This window comes from Lissotriton vulgaris, chromosome 3_1 (genome assembly GCF_964263255.1).
Source record: "Lissotriton vulgaris chromosome 3_1, aLisVul1.2, whole genome shotgun sequence".
Classification (NCBI taxonomy): domain Eukaryota; kingdom Metazoa; phylum Chordata; class Amphibia; order Caudata; family Salamandridae; genus Lissotriton; species Lissotriton vulgaris.
The window spans coordinates 541,958,656-541,978,886 of record NC_141689.1 but is presented as its reverse complement, the minus strand read 5'-3'; the positions used below and the strand labels follow the sequence as shown (position 1 = coordinate 541,978,886).

The 20,231-nt window shown below is 43.5% G+C and overlaps 1 protein-coding gene across 1 annotated transcript in view; it reads right to left on the bottom strand.

Annotated features, from left to right (window-relative positions):
• Window positions 1–19,316, bottom strand: part of ZNF366 (zinc finger protein 366) — a 149,563-nt gene extending 130,247 nt beyond the window's left edge. Inside the window, exon 1 of the transcript XR_015309288.1 lies at window positions 19,171–19,316. The gene's annotated coding sequence lies outside the window, so the exon portion shown is untranslated. The remainder of the gene's footprint in view (window positions 1–19,170) is intronic.
• Between the last annotated feature and the right edge of the window lie 915 nt (window positions 19,317–20,231).

The following is a 20,231-nucleotide window of genomic DNA, read 5'->3' as shown; positions in this document are numbered from 1 at the left end:
AAGATCATAAGAGTTTGACCCACATCATTTTATTTATATTGAAAACTGGAACATTTTGTGAGTTTATTGTAAACTGTATTTCTATCTCAGTTTTTGCATTTTGTTCTATAATTTTCTTAAACACATACATATTTATTCTCAGTGTAGGGTAAAAATCCCTAATTACTGATAAATGTCTACATAAATGTGCAATAATCCATTTAAGAAAGAAAACTATATAGTTACAAATAATTAAATAATTCATGATAATTATTTGTATGAAATACGTCGACACTTCCTTTTGAATTTGCACCTGTTGGATTTAGGAGCAATGCATTTGAAACGGGACATATCTAAGATTAACTATCAGATCTAATTAAAGAAAACTTGAGTAAATGACGTCTGGTCTCAGTAGTCATGTTTTGCTTTTTATTGAGGACATGTTGACTGCAGCATTTGTATACTTTTACTCGGTTTGATTCGTATCAGTAGCTAAACAATATCAGAGGCAGAACAACAAATAAACACTTCAATTTGCCTAGGCCCTGCATCACATCTCCAGTGCCATCCTTAATCCGCACTTTCCATCTCTTGCACCTTCCTTTACTCTAACCCAAATCCTAATATCCCATCACCGTGATCCAATTTAAACGTAGCCCGATCCTTTATGCAAACCTTTACCTTAAACCCAAACACCAACCCTTAGACAAACCCTAAACAATAATGGCTTCCCTTGCACCATTCCTTACTTTGAAATTGCCCTAAAGATAAACCAATCTATTCAATTTCAATTTCATCGAATTCTTTTGCATTGAATCTGAATAGACCTTTCCATACAAAATCGAAAAACATTGTACCACAAGAGAAATTAAATAAGAATAAATAAGTTAGCTGCAAAGTTTGTAACGGAAAAGCATGCAAAAGGAAAGGATACAAAAAAAAGTAGCTAGCACTAGTAAATACATATGTTTTGGTTAGTACGGGCAGTGCACCGGGATCTATCTTAACATACAGGTCAAGTCTCTGCTTCCAAATGTGGCTCCGTGTATATTCACCTGGCATCATTTTGGCTTCTATGTTCACTGTCGGGAGCTTTCCTCCGATCGGGTTTTTGTGGCTTCTTTAGAGGGTATTTCACTGCCATGACAATCGGCCCTGGTCTGACACTGCTGTTAGTTGACTTTCATTCACTAATGAACACCTTTTGATGCCACATTTGGACTAGACCAAGGAGTGTGCTGAACCAAGAAGGGAAGGTGGGTTCGTACAGAAGAAAAGAGAGAGCTGGGGGCTCATGCAGCTTTATTGTCTCTTGTTCCCTAGTTCTTTTAGGCTCTATTGTCTGTCCCTCAGATCTGGCATGCACATCCAGGAGAAATTACCAGGAAGAAAAAGCATAATCCAGACCCAGTCCCTTACCCCAACCCCAAACCCAACTCTTACCACAATCCTAACCCTAACCCGTACACTGTACTTGACATCATCTTCACCCTGGAACTTTTTCCCATCCTCACCATTAACAAAACCCTATAAGTCTTCCAAAACCCACACCTGCTTTTTTCATAACTTTTTACAACTTTATTCATTTATTGCAGTCTACACTTTGTACGTTTTTACTTTTTTTATTTGTTTTTTACTCTGTTGGTTTTGTCTATTTTGTTTTGTGGAAACCAGCAGTTCTGAGCTTTGGGTGAACTAATTGAAGCTAAACATGTCTGTATGAATATTAATGTAATCCATTGTTTTATTACTTCTGGGTTGAATCTCTCACCAAAGAGTTGTAAAAACATTAGGGCCCGATGTAGGTAAATCTGATTTACCGACTCTAGAATACAGAATTTTACCGAATCGGTATTCTAGATTCGGTAAATCAGAGGTAGGTAAAAAATCGGTAATTTTTACCGAATCTGTATGATTCGGTAATTACCGAATCGGTATTTACCGATTCGGTAATTGCCATTGATTCCTATGGGCCTTGAGGCCATTCTGAAACAATAAGGCCCCCTACATGTCATACAGCAAATACCGGTCGGTAACGGCCGAAATCGGCCGTTACCGACCGGTATTTGCCGTCCTACATCTGGCCTTAACTGTCTGAATGCCGAAGTAATTTAAAATGCAAAATATTTTCTGCAATTGTGTACGACCAATGATAAATAATACATTGTGCGAGTTTCATAAACTTCTAGCACAAGCGAGGACTTCCTCGAATTTCTGCACAATTATTAATTATGCACATTCAGTATTGATCCATAAATATTCTAAAGTATGAAAGTGTGGATGACTGTCCAATTTAACGTGCTGTCCGTGCAAATGATTGTGACAACCATATGAAGCATCTTTGTTGCTATGGGTGACAGTGATAGTCAGGATTGTATCAGTTATCCATCAATGGACGTTTGCTGCTCATTCCTTCGGTAGTTCATTGTCAGTGATTATTGGTACAAGTATCAGTGGTTTCCTCTCTAATCGCTGGAGTATCAGAACTCACAAAGGCATTTCCGAATCTTGATTAGGGTGAAAACTCATTCAGAAAACACCCGAATCCCCCTTATCGTACCCCTTGAAGCAAAAAAAAAGATCACTGCTTTCGGATCTTGAAGAGATCGAAGACCTCGCATCACCGAGAGTCCAAACCTCGCTTTTCATGAGTGTTCCCGCCTCCAGTTCTCTTTATGCTGGAACAAACTCTCACTGGCTCTTCCAACAAACCTGGCATCTCTAATGCTCACAGCAGGCAGACAAGAATCTTTCTTGCCAGTAAACTATCAGCTCGACAAGAAGGCAGAATAACATGGAAATAATGCAGTGTTTTAGCATGCCAGAATATCAAAATAGTTAGGTCCTTGTGTGTCAGAAGCTGAGCATTTATTTACCTACAGAAATGCTCCGATACGTCTATATAGCAAGGACGCTGTGCATAGATGTATTTATTTTACTCTTTTATATGTAGTGCTTGCACACCTTCATGGCTGCTTCAAAGAGCTTGTGGGGGAGGATGGGAGGTAAAGAAGAGACAATAAACATTTGAGGTAGCGGATTCCATCTCATTGTGCTGGACACTTCGAAGAGATGCTAAGGGGGTTGAGGAGGGATGCCAGGTAGGCACGGGCATCAGAGAGGGGAGGTCTTCACACCTTGGCATTACTACAGGAAGACTGTATCAGAACTCGGGGTTGAAATCAAGAGATCCGCCATTTTAGGGACCGGGTTCGGAGGGAACTTCACTGTGTAGCCAGTTTATTGTCAGATGAGCAGAGGGGAGCCTGCTGGTTGGTCGGCCCTGAACAGGTTGGAGTAGAGCTTCTGTCCTAATCGAATCACTCATTTATATTCAATGCAAAGGGCCTGTAGTGTTGGCTTTCTAGTTGTTTCACATATGTCATCATTTGGAATGTTATCACAGATTGGAATGTTATGTTTTGATGCTAGTGCCAGTTAGGAGCTGAGGATTGAGCTGACTGGTGACAGCTCCTGTTGGGGATTTACTAGAGATTTACCTCAGGATTATTCTTACTATCTTATCTTATATATGAACTTCCACCTCATGTCATTATTATTATTACTGCCAGCTACTGGATGTTATTTTATAGACACACAGTTATTGAAGCCATCAACATATTTTGTGTGTAAACGATCCTTCCGTTCTCTGCTACTTTCCAACACATATTTTACTTCGAACAGCAAATGGTAGTTAAAAAGAAAAAAAAGGCGTCTCACTCTTCAAAACGCGCATATTTTTTTTCTCTACTAATGATGATGGTTCTCAATGTTTTTAAACTATGGCTGTTGGTTAATTACTATTTTTCGTTATGCCTCCTTCTGTGTGACTTTCATTGGCAGTTGAACCCCCTCCATCTTAGTTTAAAATTTCTTCACGAGGGCATACAGAGCCGCACGCGCTTACCTTCAATGCTGCCATCTATTCTTGATGACGCTAGCAACCTTCGTGTGGCTTCCAGCTTCGAATATCCTCCTCTGTTCCAGATGATGTCCCAATGCACTACAAGTTTTGAGGAGCACAGGCCTGAAAAGAGGTATCCGGCGCATCGTCGTTCTGCGTGCCTCCATTTTGACTGGCACCACCGAACCTTCGTGATTTTAGCTGACAACCACGTTGTAAGGATATTGGTAATCTTAGTGGTTTTCCTTCGCTCGCATCCCAGGTACTGTTTTATTCTTTCTCATCATTTGTGATTATAGTGCAACTACTTCAACGTTGCATGTTTTCAGTGATATGCACACCATGAGAGGTATTTATTTTGATAGCGAGTTCTATTTTAGTTATATGCTTTATGACAGTGCAACAACATCAACGCCACGCATGTTTTCGGTGACATGCACACCATCAAAGGCATTTATATTTTACAGCATGTTCAGCTATTCATTAATTATTGTGTTTGCCGGGCGAGGCAGCAAATATGTTTTTTTTTCTTCAGGTTGCACCTTCTTAAAATTGACGCAGATGTGTTATATCACAACTTCTATCATAATTCAATGGTGACTTTCACTTCTATACCATTTTTTCGTATTATTGATGGAGACAGTCAACGGTGACTACCTTATTTATTTTAATTTCTTATTTTCTTGTTCTCACATGTGTTCTCCATTTGGTACATTGGATTTTATGAGCTATGCATAGTACAAGTGATCATTTGGTGTATTCTTTTCTGCTTCTTCAATGTTTTTTTTTCTGGTATACAGAATATGTTTAAGTAAATAGTTCTGTTTCTCTTATGAGTGGACCTATATTGTCTACATTTTACCGGTTTATTAATTAATTGCTGACGTCAGTTTTAAAGGTTCAGTGCACTAAACCTTATTTTATTGATTATATATGAGCTCTTTGATTTTCTCCTTTGCGCAAAGGTTTTCAAGTCTTTTATGTACGTAGACGTACGATACATGAATTGCCATTATTCATTTATTACTTAAAAGTTTTTAGTGTCACATGCACGTAATTCTGTTATGTGATTACTATGCCAGTTTTTCGCCTGTTTTTACAGGTTTCTTTCAGAATTAAGTATTCTTTCTGGCAATTTTTCTTCAGGGTTATATGCATGTGATATTGTTGAGAGATTATTATGCCAGTTTTTCACTACCTATTATTATTTTTTTTCTCTGGCAACTTTTCCTCAGTGTTATATGCCAGTAGCTCTGTTTTATGTTTATTATGCCAGTTTCTAACCGTTTTTACAGGTTTCATTCAGAATTTATTATTCTTTCTGGCAACCTTTCTTCTGTTCATGCTCTTGTTAGATGTTAATGTTCACCTTTCTTCATATGATTCTGGGATTTCGAATTGTTTTTATGTAAGAGCATGTTTTTTATTTGAACTTTCTCATATTTGTGCTTTACTTGGTTCTACCTTTCACTACTCAGTTCATTGTTTCACAATTACGCCAGTCTGGCCAATTGGTGTGTTTGCTGATTCCGTGAATTTTGTGTTCGGGGTCCATATTATTATTATCGTTTTCTTCTTTTCCTTTAGGGAGAAGATGTGTTGTCTTTTGTATTTCCACTCTTTTTCTCCGTTTCTTTCTTGGTTTTTGTTCATTCTTCTTGGTTCTAATCTTGTTTGATTTCCTCTGTTGATTCTTCTTGCTTCTAATCTTGCTTGATTTTTCTTTGTTGATTCTTCTTGGTTTTGATCTTGCTTTATTTTTCACCTCTTAGATGTTACTGTAATTTTTCTTTTCTTATTATTCACCTCTTTTTCTTCATTGTTACTTAATTATCTTCTTCTCCTATTTCTACATACCTCCTTTCTGTATCCTATTATTATGTGTAATTGCTCTTTCACATTTTAGTTTTTGATTGCAATTGTTAAATGTGTAAAAGGGGAAGATGTGTAGTGTTGGCTTTCTAGTTGTTTCACATATGTCATCATTTGGAATGTTATCACAGATTGGAATGTTATGTTCTGATGCTAGTGCCAGTTAGGAGCTGAGGATTGAGCTGACTGGTGACAGCTCCTGGTGGGGATTTACTAGGGATTTACCTCAGAATTATTCTTACTATCTTATCTTATATATGAACTTCCACCTCATGTCAACTTGATTAATAAATACATCTTTCTACAAGAACCTACGTGACCTGATCTTCATTTAACATCACTACAGGGCCTTTAACATACAACATGACACGTTTGGAAGGAGCCGCCCTGGAGATGGGCAACCCATGCCATGTGCTGCATATAATTGGTCCTGGTTTACTTACAACGAGCAGCCAGCAGCACCCCAAGTGCCTACAGCATCAAGAGAGGTATCCGGCCCCTTACAATTTCTGAGAGTAAACGTCTGTTTTAATTTTGTAATTTGTTATTTGACAGAATGTGAGAAGCCAAAGAAAACGATGTTAGGGCTGTGTGTCAGATGTACTCACCTCGCTTTGGGTTCATGCAAAATAGAAAAAAACAGGCATTGTCCATTTTGCGGTGCACAAGACCCCTTAGCAGGATAGTCTCCCACTCGCCGCCTCTGAGACAGTCTCTCTAGACCAGAGTTATTCAATCTGTGGGGCGCGCCCCCCTGGGGGGGCTCGACACCGTCTCAGGGGGGGCGCACGCTCCTCCGCAAATCTCACCTTTGTCCTCCACTGATTGAAGAAACAAACTGCAGAGTGGAGCTGCAGGGGCCCGAAGAAGGGGCGAAAACCATTAAAGACTCATTAGAAAGAAAAAGGTCTTTTAAAGCCCGGGCAGACAGGTGGCGTCGAACTTAAACTGACGTCACTGCAGTCAGTGCCCACTGGTAAAGTTAATTGACTTCCTGCCGCCGTGCTTTTTGAAGTTCTGTAGAGCTCCTGCTCCTTCTAACCTTGCCGCAATGCTGCCCCGTTTTTAGCGCTAGTATAGAGGATTACAAATATTGCATTTGCTTTAGGCAGTGCAGGGCTGCAGGCCAGGCTAAGAGCTGCTGATACAGCCATCTGCGGTAGAGAAGTAAAATCTAAAGCAACCGGGACCCAGAGCCACCTTCCGAGCACTTCTGCCCAGTGATGATCATGATGAATAATCAGTAAGTGCCTGGGAGAGGGTAATGTATTAACTGTTGTGATCAATTGCATGTTAAAAATACTTCTCCGTAACTGCATATAAATTGCAGTTACAGTACTGTCCTGAGCTATGTGACTAGGTTCATTGTAGCGTACTAACGCGCTAACATTTGCAGTGCTTTCCGATATTTATTTCCTCCCTCAGCCTAAGCCCCTGGTAACTGTAGTTGTCTTCTGACAACATTCGAACTCCTCATGAACACTACTAGGTGTGAAGGGTGTGGGAAGGAGGTTGCTGGCCTTTTACTTTTCTCATGGCTATGCATATACTGGCGGGAGATCCTCGCAGCCCTCTCGGTCATGATAGGATGTGTGTGATATACCGTAATTATGCAGCCCAAATAGTGCTGAGACGGTCGTCTTACTGCCCGTGAGACATTCTTATGCAGTGATTGCTTAATGCTATGGGAAAGGGCATTTCATGCAAGAGACGAGAGTCAGTCTGGAGCTGAAGTAAATGGCTCCTAATCCAACTAGCCTGAACAGGAAGTGCTCAGCTGTAGGCGACCCAGCAAATTTGTATTTTAGTGAATAAAAGATTCAGATTTGGTTTTCCCCGGCTGAAAAGGATTGCTTTAATCAGTTATTTTTTCTTGTTTGAAGCAGCCCTTTGTTGTTTTTTCCTATCTAAACAATAATACATTATAAGGCTGTGCCCATTTTAACATGCCTGACAGCCAAATTATTAACCCCCTATCTTCCGAGGCAAATTATCACGTTAAAATTGTAACAAGTTATTTTATGTGCTGTCTTTATCTTTATTGATACATATTTGATGTTGCTGTTATATTGCAGGTACTTTCACAAACTGACATCAATTGTGCGCCAGAAACAAAAAATAATTACACAGTTGGCAATCTTGTGGAGAGTGCTCAAAAGGATTTCATACAGAATGTGAAACACACCTCTGAGAGTCTTAAGACACTGGCATCATGTCTCTAATGTGTTAAGTGTCTGGTGAGCATCATTCACAATATTGACCATTACAGTTTTGGGATTGTGTCCATCATAGAAACGATTATAGAAACCTGACTGGAAGTTATTTAGTAGGTCAATGTTTTAATACATGATCTTCCCTTGTCGGAATTCACTAAAGTTTTGGTTGTAAATGAGCCTCCTCCCCTTGCCACCTCCTCCTTTTTTTCCTTTTCTCAGCGGCTACCTGATTTTGTATAGTGGCAGAGCCAAGTGGGCTACAGTTGCTTTCATTGCAGATAACTTTGAGTTTCTGTGGGGAGTGGAGCTTGGCTCATGGAAGCTGATGCCGAGTTGCTATGAGTTGGTCACCTGTGGTGCTGTCCACATCAGAGCAGCCAGGATGATGTGATGGAGTATCAGTAATGCAGAACACACAGAAATCAAAAAATTGATTTTTTTTTAAAGAGTACAAATACAAGGCATTTTGCTTTTTCCATGTGTACTGCACAAGGCAGCACACATGGATGAATCAAAAATGAGGAGAAATAATGCATTTCTCATAGTTTTGCCAGCTTAAGACCAGGTTTTCCCTGTTCTTAATTTTAACGCTGCCTCACTTTTACGCTGCCCTTGTAAATAGGGCGCAACATCAAAATCAGTGCCTGTTGCAGTGGAACGCCCACTGCAACACCCACTGCCCACCCTTTCACGCTAAGCATAGTTTGAAAGAGTGCCTTATTTACAAGGCAGCGTTGTGCCAAGTTAAGTGGCTTAACTCTGTCGTGTAAATACGGAAATGCCCCATCACCACCACAATGTCTTAAAAAGTGACGGTGTGGTGTCTATAGGGGCTTGTACATATGCCCCTGAGTATGATGAAACTATGAGTAGCACTATAAAAAAAATTATATGTTTGCCAGAAAGGTGCTATAGAGAAATGAGGTGCATTGTTGGTGAGTGGTAGTGAGGGAATTCATGGAGAAGGAGGAAACACTCATTGTTTTGAACATTATTTGCCGGATATGGCCCGGGATATGTGGGTGGCGGTCGATTATGTAGTGTACCAGATTCCAAGAAATTTCTGTCAGGTGGTGGGGGGGGCCCGACATTTAAAAAAATTCAGCTGGGGGGTCTCAAACTTCAAAAGTTTGAAGACCTCTGCTCTAGACTCTAGTCTAGACTGATCTCTGTCTCTTTGGTGGGTTTGTTGACAGGAACTGCGAATGTATCCCCCCACAGCTATGCTCCATCCGCTATTTGCCTCTGATCCTCCTTAAGGATGAGTGGTCTTGAATTGTAGTGCACAGCACTGCCCATATATCTAATTTTGATCTATTTAAAAGCACTGATTAAAAAAAAAGGAAACAGGAGTGTGTTTTGGGCTATGATGTCGAGGACACGGACACTTACTGCTCAATATAAATTGCTTCAATATTTAACAATTCTCGCACTACCTCTCTATTACCATTTTATTTAGATGGCATTTTTCGAGACATGGTCCGCTTCAAAGCGCTCCCTATGAGACACACGAACAGGGAGCTGTTCCCTTATAACACCTGGTGGCCAGCGCAGCACCGAGTGGTAACCAGGGTCACTGCCCAGCAAGAGTGTGTGCCACCAAGGAGATCCCCTACTACTGGCACACACTGACCATGCTCTGCTAAGGTCGGCAAACCTTATTTGTACGGGGGCACACCCCATGTCAACGAGTCTCACAACCTGCCTCTGAAGGTGCTTTGTTGTGTTTCATTTTCTTTATACTTATTGCTGTCGGTGCTTCACATCAGCGGTTAGTATAAAGAGGGCCACTGGAATTATACGACGGTGCAGCCGCAGCATTTTTCTTAAAATTATGGATTTGCTGCATTTACCACATAATCTTTCATCTGCTGCATTATCTGGATATTTTAACAAAACAAATGTTTCTAGCACAAACGGTAAAAAATAACTAAAATCGCAGCGACACGTGTTGCCGCCTTTGCAAAGATTGACTGCTCATCTTTCTGTTCCTTATCGCTGTATGGTAGTGTGAAACCGGAACTAACGAGATGCAACCTATGCCCAGACTGTATACAAATGAGAACATAAGTAATACTGTCACAGAATGGCCCACATTACACTGCATAATTTGCCTTTCCTTGCCACATAACTTGGTTAACCCTGCCACATAATTGTTCACTCTACTACTGCAAAATAATTCCAGTGGCCTTGACTATAACTAATGGACCTTGTAGCGCCATGATGCTACGGTGACTGGGCGCTCAATAAATTCTTTCCAAAGGCCATTAATCATTGTGCAGATTTGGTATTACAGTGCTGCAGGGGTGGAAGAAAAGTATGATGATTAAGACACGCCTTTTGCTCATTTTGGAATGGGTGCTGTTTCTGCTGGACATCCATGGGTCTTCCGTAGTCCTGCCAGAATGCACACAGGAAAGGTGTGGGGGTGGGCAGTGCCATCTTCTGCCCCCACAGATGATCGATAGGGCCATCGGCAGGAGTCAGCTGCCAGCCAAGAAAGGTACTGAAGGGTGGTATGATCGTCAGCCCGAGTGGACTTGTATATATCCATCCTTTCAGCCAGGCGCAGATAAATCTACCACTCCTTTAATGGGGCTTAATGCAATTGTCCAAAGAGCCCACAATATGTTGAAATAGGGATCTCATGATTCAAATTAAAGTTGTATTGTTCAGTTTGTTGCAAAGATCACACTCTATCTCACTCTACATTATTAAAGGCACCTTCGCTGTCTCTTGGGGTTGTATCATATTTTTGGTATATTAGTTGTGGCTATTATTTTCTGTTGGCCTTTCCTTTATCATATCGCCGAGAAAAGAAAGGGTCATAGAGGCGTCATTTGACAGGCTCTGCAGACTGCAGCAGGTTACCTACCCAGGATGAGGGCTCACCAGGCACATTGGATGCATGTTTTCATTGAGAGGAGTTGGCCTAAGGGCTAGGGCGCTCGACCTCGGACCTGGGGAGCTGGGTTCAAGTCTCGGTAACAACGCCAAAAACCTCCTGTGATTCTGGGCAAATCACTTAATCTCCCCGTGCCTAAAATGAATGTGTGTCCTCATGTAACTGGTGCTATGTGAAGCGCTCTGATACCTGATTCGGTTCGGGTCTAGTTCGCGCTTTATAAAACTGTGCAAAAAAAAATAAAAAAAATTATCCGACTTTAAGAAGCTTTGGCAAAGTCTCACCTAAGCTGTACACCAGCGGTATTGCTAAGAGTTAGTGACGTAGAGGAGACATGGAGGGGAGTGTTGTAGAATGGAGTAGAGTGGAGTGGAATAGAATGGCATAGAGTGGAGGGGCAATGAGTGGAGGGATGTCGAGTAAGGTATCATAGAGTGAAGTACAGTGTAAAAGTGGAGTGGCTTAGAGTGGAAGGGCAAAGAGTGGCATACAATGGAGAGGTATGGAGTTGAGTAATGTGTTGTGGAGTGAAGTACAGTGGAGTAAAGTGGTGGCATAGAGGGAGTTGTGCAGGGTGGAGTAGAGTGTGGAATGGCGTGAAGTAGAGTGTCATCGAGTGGAGCAGTGTGTCGTAGGGTGGAGTGGCACAGAGTGGAGTAGAGCGTTGTAATATTCAGTGTCGTAGAGTTCAGTGCTGTAGAGTGTAGTGGCATAGAGTGAAGTGGTGTACCGGAAGTGGAATAGAGTGAAGTGGAGTAAAGTGTCGTGGAGTAAAATGTCGTGGTGTGGCGTTGAGTGGAGTTGAGTATTGTGTTGTAGATGTAGACTGGAGTACCATAAAGTGGTGTATGCATGATGTAGTAGCACACTGCCATTACAAACGATACATTTTCAATTGAAATGACCATTACATGTGCACATACAGTGTTGCTGATAAAACTATATAGCACAAAACAATAACATGTGGAAATGGTATCACCTATCTGAATTGTTTGATTGTATTAAAATATTTGTTTCCACCACAAAGAATTACAAAACATTTGCTTCATTTGTCCTTTCTGAATTCTGATATATTCTGGAAAATTTGCACAGTTAATTTACAGACATTTAAATTTTGTTGAGTGCTAGTAAAAAACCTTTCCTTACCAACCCCAAGTATCCAGCAAGATTGCCACATAAATGCTCTCACTTTGTAGTCAGTGAAAGAAAAGTAAACACCAAGCTCCATCAAAAACAGAACATGATATTTGACCTCTGTCTTTGGATGCACAGCTGGTGTGACAAGATAAGGACATCATTTAAAGACCTATTTACAGCAAGAGAGCATCCATGAAAGAATACAAGGACAATGTTAAACAGGTTATACTCCATTGAAGGAACAAGGACTTGGTGGACAGCCTAAAACAAATAAAGCCAGCAAATAGAAAGCAAGCAAATGTGGGTTACAAATCACAAAGCCAATGGTGATCAATGGGTATACTGCCGTCAATCAATCAATCAGGGGCTTTTAAAGCGCACTACTCACCAGTGAGGGTCCCAAGGCGCTAGGGGGGTGGGGGAGAGGGGGGAAAAGGGGGTGCAGCTGCAGGTCAGCTGAAAAGACAGGTCTTGAGGCTCTTCCTGAAGGTGTGCAGGGTGGGGGAGCATCTGATGTTGACTGCAAGTTCATTCCAGGCTTTGGCTGCGACGTAGGAGAAGGCTCTTCCCACAGCTCGGGTTCTGCAGATACGAGGGGTAGTTGCTAAGGTGAGGTCTGCGGAGCAGGGGTTTCTTTTGGGTGCATTTAATGAGATTCTTTTGCTGTGGCATTTGGGGCCGGTGTTGTGGAGGGATTTGTAGGCGTGGATGAGGAGCTTGAAAGTTACTCTCTTCTCGATGGGGAGCCAGTGGAGGTCCCGCAGATGTTGGGTCATGTGCTCATGTCATGGGGTGCTTACGACGAGTCTGGCTGCAGTGTTCTGGATGGTCTGGAGTTTCTGTAGCAGGGATTTGTTGATTCCTACGAAGAGGGCATTTCTGTAGTCTAGCCTACTGATAATGAGTATATGGGTGACAGTCTTTCTGGCTTCGGGAGGGATCCACTTGAAGGTCTAGTGGAGGACGCAGAGGGAGTTGAAACAGGTGGAGGCGATGGCATTAATCTAGCGAGTCATGGTGAGGGAGGAGTCTAGGATGATGCAGAGGTTCTGGGCATGGTCCATCGGGGTGGGTGAGTTTCTGAGGGTGAAGGGCCACCAGGAGCTGTCTCACATGGTGGAGGAGGGTCTAATGACAGGGACCTCTGTCTTCTCCGAGTTCAGTTTTTGACAGCTCTTGCTCATCCACACTGCAACGTCTTTCATTCCTTCTTGGAAGCTGAATCTGGTGTCTTTGGGGTTCTTCGTGAGGGAGAGGAAGAGCTGGGTGTCGTCAGCATAGGATACTATGCTGTGCCCATGCTGTCTGACGATGGCGGCGAGAGGGGCCATGTAGATGTTGAAGAGCGTGGGGATGAGCGATGATCCTTGGGGTACTCTGCAGTTGATCTCTGTGAGTTCGGAGAGGAAGGGTGGAAGTCTGATCCTTTGGACTCTGCCGGCCAGAAAGGAGCAGATCCAGTAAAGGGCGGGTCCTCGTATGCCAGCATCATGGAGTCTGATTGCAAGAGTGCAGCAGGAGGCGGTGTCAAAGGAATTTCCGGGGAAGCAATCAGAAGTCCCCAAGAAGTCTTTTCGCAACACGGCAGCTGCACTCTTTTGTAGGCTTCAACCTAAATAGCAGGCGCGGCTGGTCCATTGTAGGTGGAAGGGCTCCGCCCCCTTTTTCCTCGTAGGCATGACTTTTTCAGCTCAGCAAAGGTTGCTGAGGCCCTACCCTCAGTGTCGAGGGATAGCGTCACTGATTGCCTCGCACCTGGGTGCTTCAGTTTTAAGCCCTAAAGCGCCCAGGGTCGAGTGTCAATCAGTGACACTTCATCACAGAGTGGGGTGGGGTCAGTAGTCTCCCTGACCCCATCCCACTCTGTGATGACGATAGGGCTGCTGCCTTCCCTCCAATGAGGGAAGGCAGCAGTCCCAAGCTCTCCGATGCAGAGCAGAGCTGGCTAAAGGTAAGTGTGATTTAAGTTATTTTTACATTATTTGGTACGTGTGTGCATGTGTGAATGTTTGGGAAAGATGTTGTGAATGAATGTGTTTGTGTGTGCGCCTGGTTGTGAGTGTTATGTGTATGTGAGCGTGTGTGTGTATCCCGTCCGCCCCCCTTCCCCCAAAACTTACCGGCTGCCACTGCTAAATAGCCCTGGGGCAGACATTGAGTCATGGAGTAAGAGCAAAGAGAAGCTGAAGACGATGCTTATTTTGTGGTGTTGCAGCATACTTTGACGTATGCAGATCAGCTGGGCCTTCCTGTTGTTACTCTCTGTACAGATATGTGCATGCAGGTACTACTGAGGAGAGTCTGTTAGAACAGGCCTATCTATTTCCTGGTAATATGGTTGATGCTGCAGGTGAGGAGCAGTGAGTAGAGATCAGCGTTAAAAAATACTGCAAACATGTATTGGTGGCTAACTAATAAAAAAATGCACAATGCAGTGATAGATGAAGTTTCAATAGACACCATGGAGGGCCAGCACCATGCTCTATTTCTTATGACATCCACATAAACACTAAATATAACCTAAAGGGAGCATTGAGGGATGAACTGAGAAAGAAGCGGCCAGTAAGGACCATTTTTGGAGCCAAGCCAGTAGTTGGTGAGGTCACATTCACAATATAATGTGGTTTTGCAGAGGGACGGATACAGAGGATGGGCTGTTCACAGGAGGCCCCAGAATTGTGAACATGTTTCTCCTTGGTTAAATGAGGATTTGAGGATGTGTCTGCTCGACTTTGGTCTAGATATATAGGCTACAAGGAACTTACCGAGAGCAGCTAAAAGGACCATGCAGGAGGTCTTATTTTCAGTAAAATACTACTCCTCAGGTAGACTGGCCCCTAACCCCCTGATCTTGTGGGGGGGGAATTCAACTCCTTCGCTTTCTCTAAGCCCTTCACCATAACTCTTTATACCATTGGTTTTCTAGTGTATTTGTAAACATGTGTGTTTCTTCTTTATTTACAATACCTCCCCAGTGCATTCGTACATGCTAGTCGCAATGGTTGCATGATTCACATTACATTCCTAATAGGCTAGCACACACTACCCTCAGGGGAGATTCAGCCCATACAAATACTCCGAATGCAAAAAAATAAAGAGCATAATTGAAGATTAGAGGTAAATACTCAAGAGTAATATGATAAAAGAAACCAGAACAGAGTGTAAAGCTCAGCCTCCCAGCAGAATCGTTGCATTGGAAAACAGTGAGTGAATTTAAAATTAGGAAGGAGCAATGCAACAATTTTTACAAACAAGCAATAGTAAAGACGAAAACTATGTAGGACCTGTGCTGAGAAAGTGACCAGGATTTAAGCAGACCAGTCTGAGCAGGCTGTCTTTATAAAAAACCAAAAACCTCTGTGTTTGATAAGGGGAAGCTTTCTCTGAAGAAGAGGGTTTGTAGTACACTTTTCAATGCAGATAATTCAAGAGACCATCAGAGGCAGTCAATCTGAATCCCTCTGAGATCCACCACCGAATTACATCCCATCACACATACACAAGTGCCACTAACCCAACAGATTACTTGAGGCCATCAATCTGCACCCCTCTCAGAGTCTGAGATCCACCACCGAACACCTTCCCATCACACATACACAAGTGCCACTAACCCAACAGATTACTTGAGGCCATCAATCTGCACCGCTCTCAGAGTCTGAGTTCCACCACCGAACACCATCCCATCAGCATACACAAGTGCCACTAACCCAAGAGATAAAAAGAAGCTGTCAATCGGCACCCCTCAGAGATGCACTACAGCACTCCAGCCCACCATGCATATACAAGAGCCACTTCCCCAACAAATTACCAGAAGCTGTCAATTTGCACCCCTAAGAGATCCACCACCGAACACATCCCATTATGCATACACAAGCGCCACTAACCCAACAGATAACCAGAGGCCGTCAATCTGCACCGCTCTGAGATCCTGATATCCACCACCTAACACCATCCCATCAATCATACACAAATGCCACTAACCCAATAGATAACCAGAGGCTGTCAATCTGCACCTCTATCAGATCCCCCTCCGAACTTCATCCCATCATGCAGACAGAAGTGCCACTAAATCAGCAGATTAACGGAGGCGTCAATCTGCACCGCTCCGAGATCCTGATATCCACCACCTAACACCATCCCATCAATCATACACAAATGCCACTAACCCAATAGATAACCAGAGGCTGTCAATCTGCACCTCTATCAGATCCCCCTCCGAACTTCATCCCATCATGCAGACAGAAGTGGCACTAAATCAGCAGATTAATGGAGGCCGTCAATCTGCACCACTCTGAGACCCCTCCAAACTTTATCCCATCATGTCCACACAGAGAAGGTGCCCCTCGCTTATCCAACAAACCCCTCTAATCAGTCAACCTTGATCCCTCCAGATCCTCAGCTATAGTGAACGACGCTGCCTGCTCCAAGCCCCCAGGTTCAGAAACACCCTGCCAAGACAAACCGAACCCAAACCATCCCTCAAGAGCACCAGAAATGGATCCATATGCATACCCCCGCATCATCCTTGAAGGCTGCAATGGTATGTGCATGATTCCAATCTTAACTTCCATGAACGGAGGGCCACCATACCACCTGATCAATGCAAAGCACTTTACATTAAAAGGAAGAAAGCAAAATGGGGGCAGAATCACAGATTGTTTCTTATAAAAATAATGTAAAGCTCTTAGTCTAGAGGCAGTCTCAGTGGGCATGGGGGCTAATGCCGGAGACAAGCTACGGTCGCAGGGAAACAGGAGTAAAGGGCTGGTGTTAGCTAGCATGAAACACCTTTACTACACACAGGTAGGCGCTGGGCACTGATGCCAGCTGCCATTAAAGGTGGCCTAGGCAAAGTTTGGAATAGTTTTAATATCTTGATGTATTTGCTTAGATTGAAAAGACCAAGGCTAGATGCAAGTGTTATTTACTAAGGTTCCAAAGAGAAAAATAAATGTAATATACAGATCAATGCAGCCTGGCCAGTAGAAGTGCAGACATCTTGTGTTGGTGGCTGACCACACAACATACAGCTGTGGCCGTGTCACAGGCACTTTGCAATGGGCAAACAAAACAGGACTCACTGACCCATCGCTGCCCTAGTGTTCTGCTGCTCACTAAGAAATGGAGCAAATAGTGTTTACCTCAAACCAGTTTTGCATCAGAGCAAAATATGGACCAGTCTGTTTCCAAACTGTTTTTTCTGCGTCTAGATGAAAAGAAGTTGAGGCAATATCAGTTGTACTGTAGCCGTGCCGGTTAGAATTGTGTTGTTATGATGGCATCTATTAACCCCCTACAAAGATTTCTAAGAATGAAATGTTGCTCTCCAAATGGGACGTCACGCTCCATTTTTGCCCGGTGCAAGGAGCCCCTTCCACGATACGGACTGGGCCGGAATGAGCAGCAAACAGTGCCCAGTGTGCGCGCGCTCTGTCGGTCGCAGCAGTGTAATGGCGGCGGCTTCGTGTATACTGCACACCCTTGCATGTAATGCCTTTACACAGTGTAAGAGATTGGTGTGATGCGTGTGCAGCTGAGCGCTTTTCACACTCGCTGCACACGCACTTTATATAGGAAGCTGCTCCCTGAGCGACAAATAGATTGCAGCGAATGTGAGGATGAGTGCTTCAATCTAACCAAAGTTATGTGCTCTCCAAATGAACAAATGAAAATGGATGCGCCGAGGCTGGCCCGCAAAACCCCCGCACACCCCTCTCTGGATACCAGCGTCCTCACTGTCCTCTCCCCTCCGTCGCTGCTCTGCTCACTGTGAGCGTTCATCTTCCACAGGGCGCGCTTGTTTTGTGCTAGGTTTGTGCTGCATAAGGACTCACATACATATATATATACGTTGGTGCACAGTACACCATCAAAGCCATTTTGTGAAATGACGCACTATCTATGCTGCTGAGGCTGTGAGTCGCGTTTTCGAACTTGTACGGCTTTGTGCATCTACCATGCTTTCAAGCAACAGGAGGCGCATACAACTAGCAAGTAAATGAGACGCAGGCATAAGAGCATGCATTCACACTTAGAGATCTTAGTAGCACACCCTACACTTAGTCACTGGTATCATGCGAACACACAAGCAAGGCCTGATCACTAATATGAGTAACTGGCGCTGTTTCGTGTCCTTGCTAGTAGGCGAGGCAGTGCTCGATGCAAACGCCTGTTACCACTGCAGGCTTCCGAAGCTGGTAACCTGGCTGGAACAATAACGTGCCTGTTTTGTGTGTCCTATTTTGTGGCGGAAGTTGTCTATTGCTTTTTGTGCGTTGTATTTTTATTTTAATATTGCTATGATATTTAGTTGTGTTTTATTGTCGTTGTTCTGTTGACTGTGTTGCTATACCACATTATGTATGTTTAATTTTATTTTTTTACGTTTATGTGTGCTATTGTGTTATGTTTTGTTGTTTATTTTAGAAATATCAACATTTCCAGCAAAATGCTGCACAAACCTTCCTGAGACAAGTAACAAATTGCAACACGGTGGTAAAAAAGGCGCTGATCCAGCTCTTCAGCTACTTCAGACAGAGTTAGCCCAAAAATGTGTCAGAGACCTGCCTTACATGAGCGCTTCCAGCGCTCACTCCGTGATGCAGCGCCTCGTCTTCAACCAGTGGTCCCATGCCTTCACCAAACAATCCCCCCAGCATTGGATGTACAACTCAACCTCCCACAAAGGCCGCACAGCTGTAAATCACAGATAAACCCACTCACCTTCACTTTATTGTTTAGTCTTCTGCTCGCCTCTAAGGCAAACAGACAGCTGTGAGGATAAGTTCTACCAAGATTTAAGGAGCAAGGGTTGCACCGTGGCTCTCCCGAGACATGTGAAGCTGTTTTTTGTAATATAGAAACGATCACACACCTAACGTGGGACGTTCCCACACGGATACTGTAGGAGCGCAGAAAGTATATAAAGAGTCTTCAAATAAACCCTTTTTGAGAAGTTTAAAGAATGACGGAGAAACCAGATGCGAACGAGTGTGCGAAAGCGCTATTTGTACCTCATGCCTCAACGCCACAACACCCCCACTCACCCACAAGTCTTGGAAGTGAATTGAAGGTGCACGCACCGAACGGACAGGGTGTATTTAAGTCCATTTAAACGTATGCATTTGTCTGTTTAAGAAGAGGTAAAGTGCACTTACCACCTGAATGATCTAGGCGCTCGGCCTACCCCGGGCCGTCCTCTGCTCCTCTCCCGCCCTCTCCGCGCGCACAGACCGCTCTGAATTACGGGAACTCGCAGGGACAGTATTTGACGCGACTTAAGAAAGAGAACAGGAACAATTACTCGGTTCTCTGTTTTTTTCTGATGAGTACCTTGGAAAGAAGGAAGGAAGGGAAGGGAGGGGAGAGGAAGTCAACAATCCTTTTCTTTCCTGCAGAGAAAATAAGGAAACAGAAGATAGACATCTTTTTCTTCTCAAGCAAAATGTTTGGCACTAAAATAATATTTAGAGGAATTCCTCAAGTGTCGTATCTGCCTGCAGGCCTTCGGTCGGCAGCGGCGGCCTGATCTTCGTTCTGTACAATTCCATCCTCAGGGCAAGTGATGGGCGAAGGCTGTTTCCGAAGCACTCAGAAAGGTCCCCTGGCCATTGGGCAAACACGCAAAAAGCATGTGTCTCTTCCTACCGACCTAACCTACCCTCAATGCTATGGCCTGTCTCTTGCAATCCTCCCCAGCTGTCCAGGGATCTTTATATCAAGGTCAATGACCCACCTTTGCACATAGATTTTTGTAAACATCATTAATGCAGTGGAAACTAAATACGGACACCTAACCACCAAAAAAACAGCAGTGGCCTGAGAATAAACCAACAACGACGTGGAGCTAAAACAAGCAGAGATTAGACCAGCCGTGGCTGTGGAGTCTCATAAGTAAAAGAAAGTAGTTTTTATTACATACATCTTGAGTACGTAGTGCATCATTTAACTGCCTTTTAAAGAGCTTTACAAAAAGAATTTACATTGCCTTGGAAAATGAGGTGCAACTTCCGCCGGTGTGTGAGTAGTGTGCGACCCCACCCCCTTTTTGTAACTTAAAGCTCCCTTGAGCAGCGGGCTGACGAGCCTGGGATCCCGCACCTACGCGCCGGAGTGGTACTATACCTGGCAGATATTGGCAGCCATCGGCGACCCCAGAACACTGCCTATCCCTGCTGTCGAGGGTTGAAAACCCGAAACACGTGTCCAGGGATGGCGA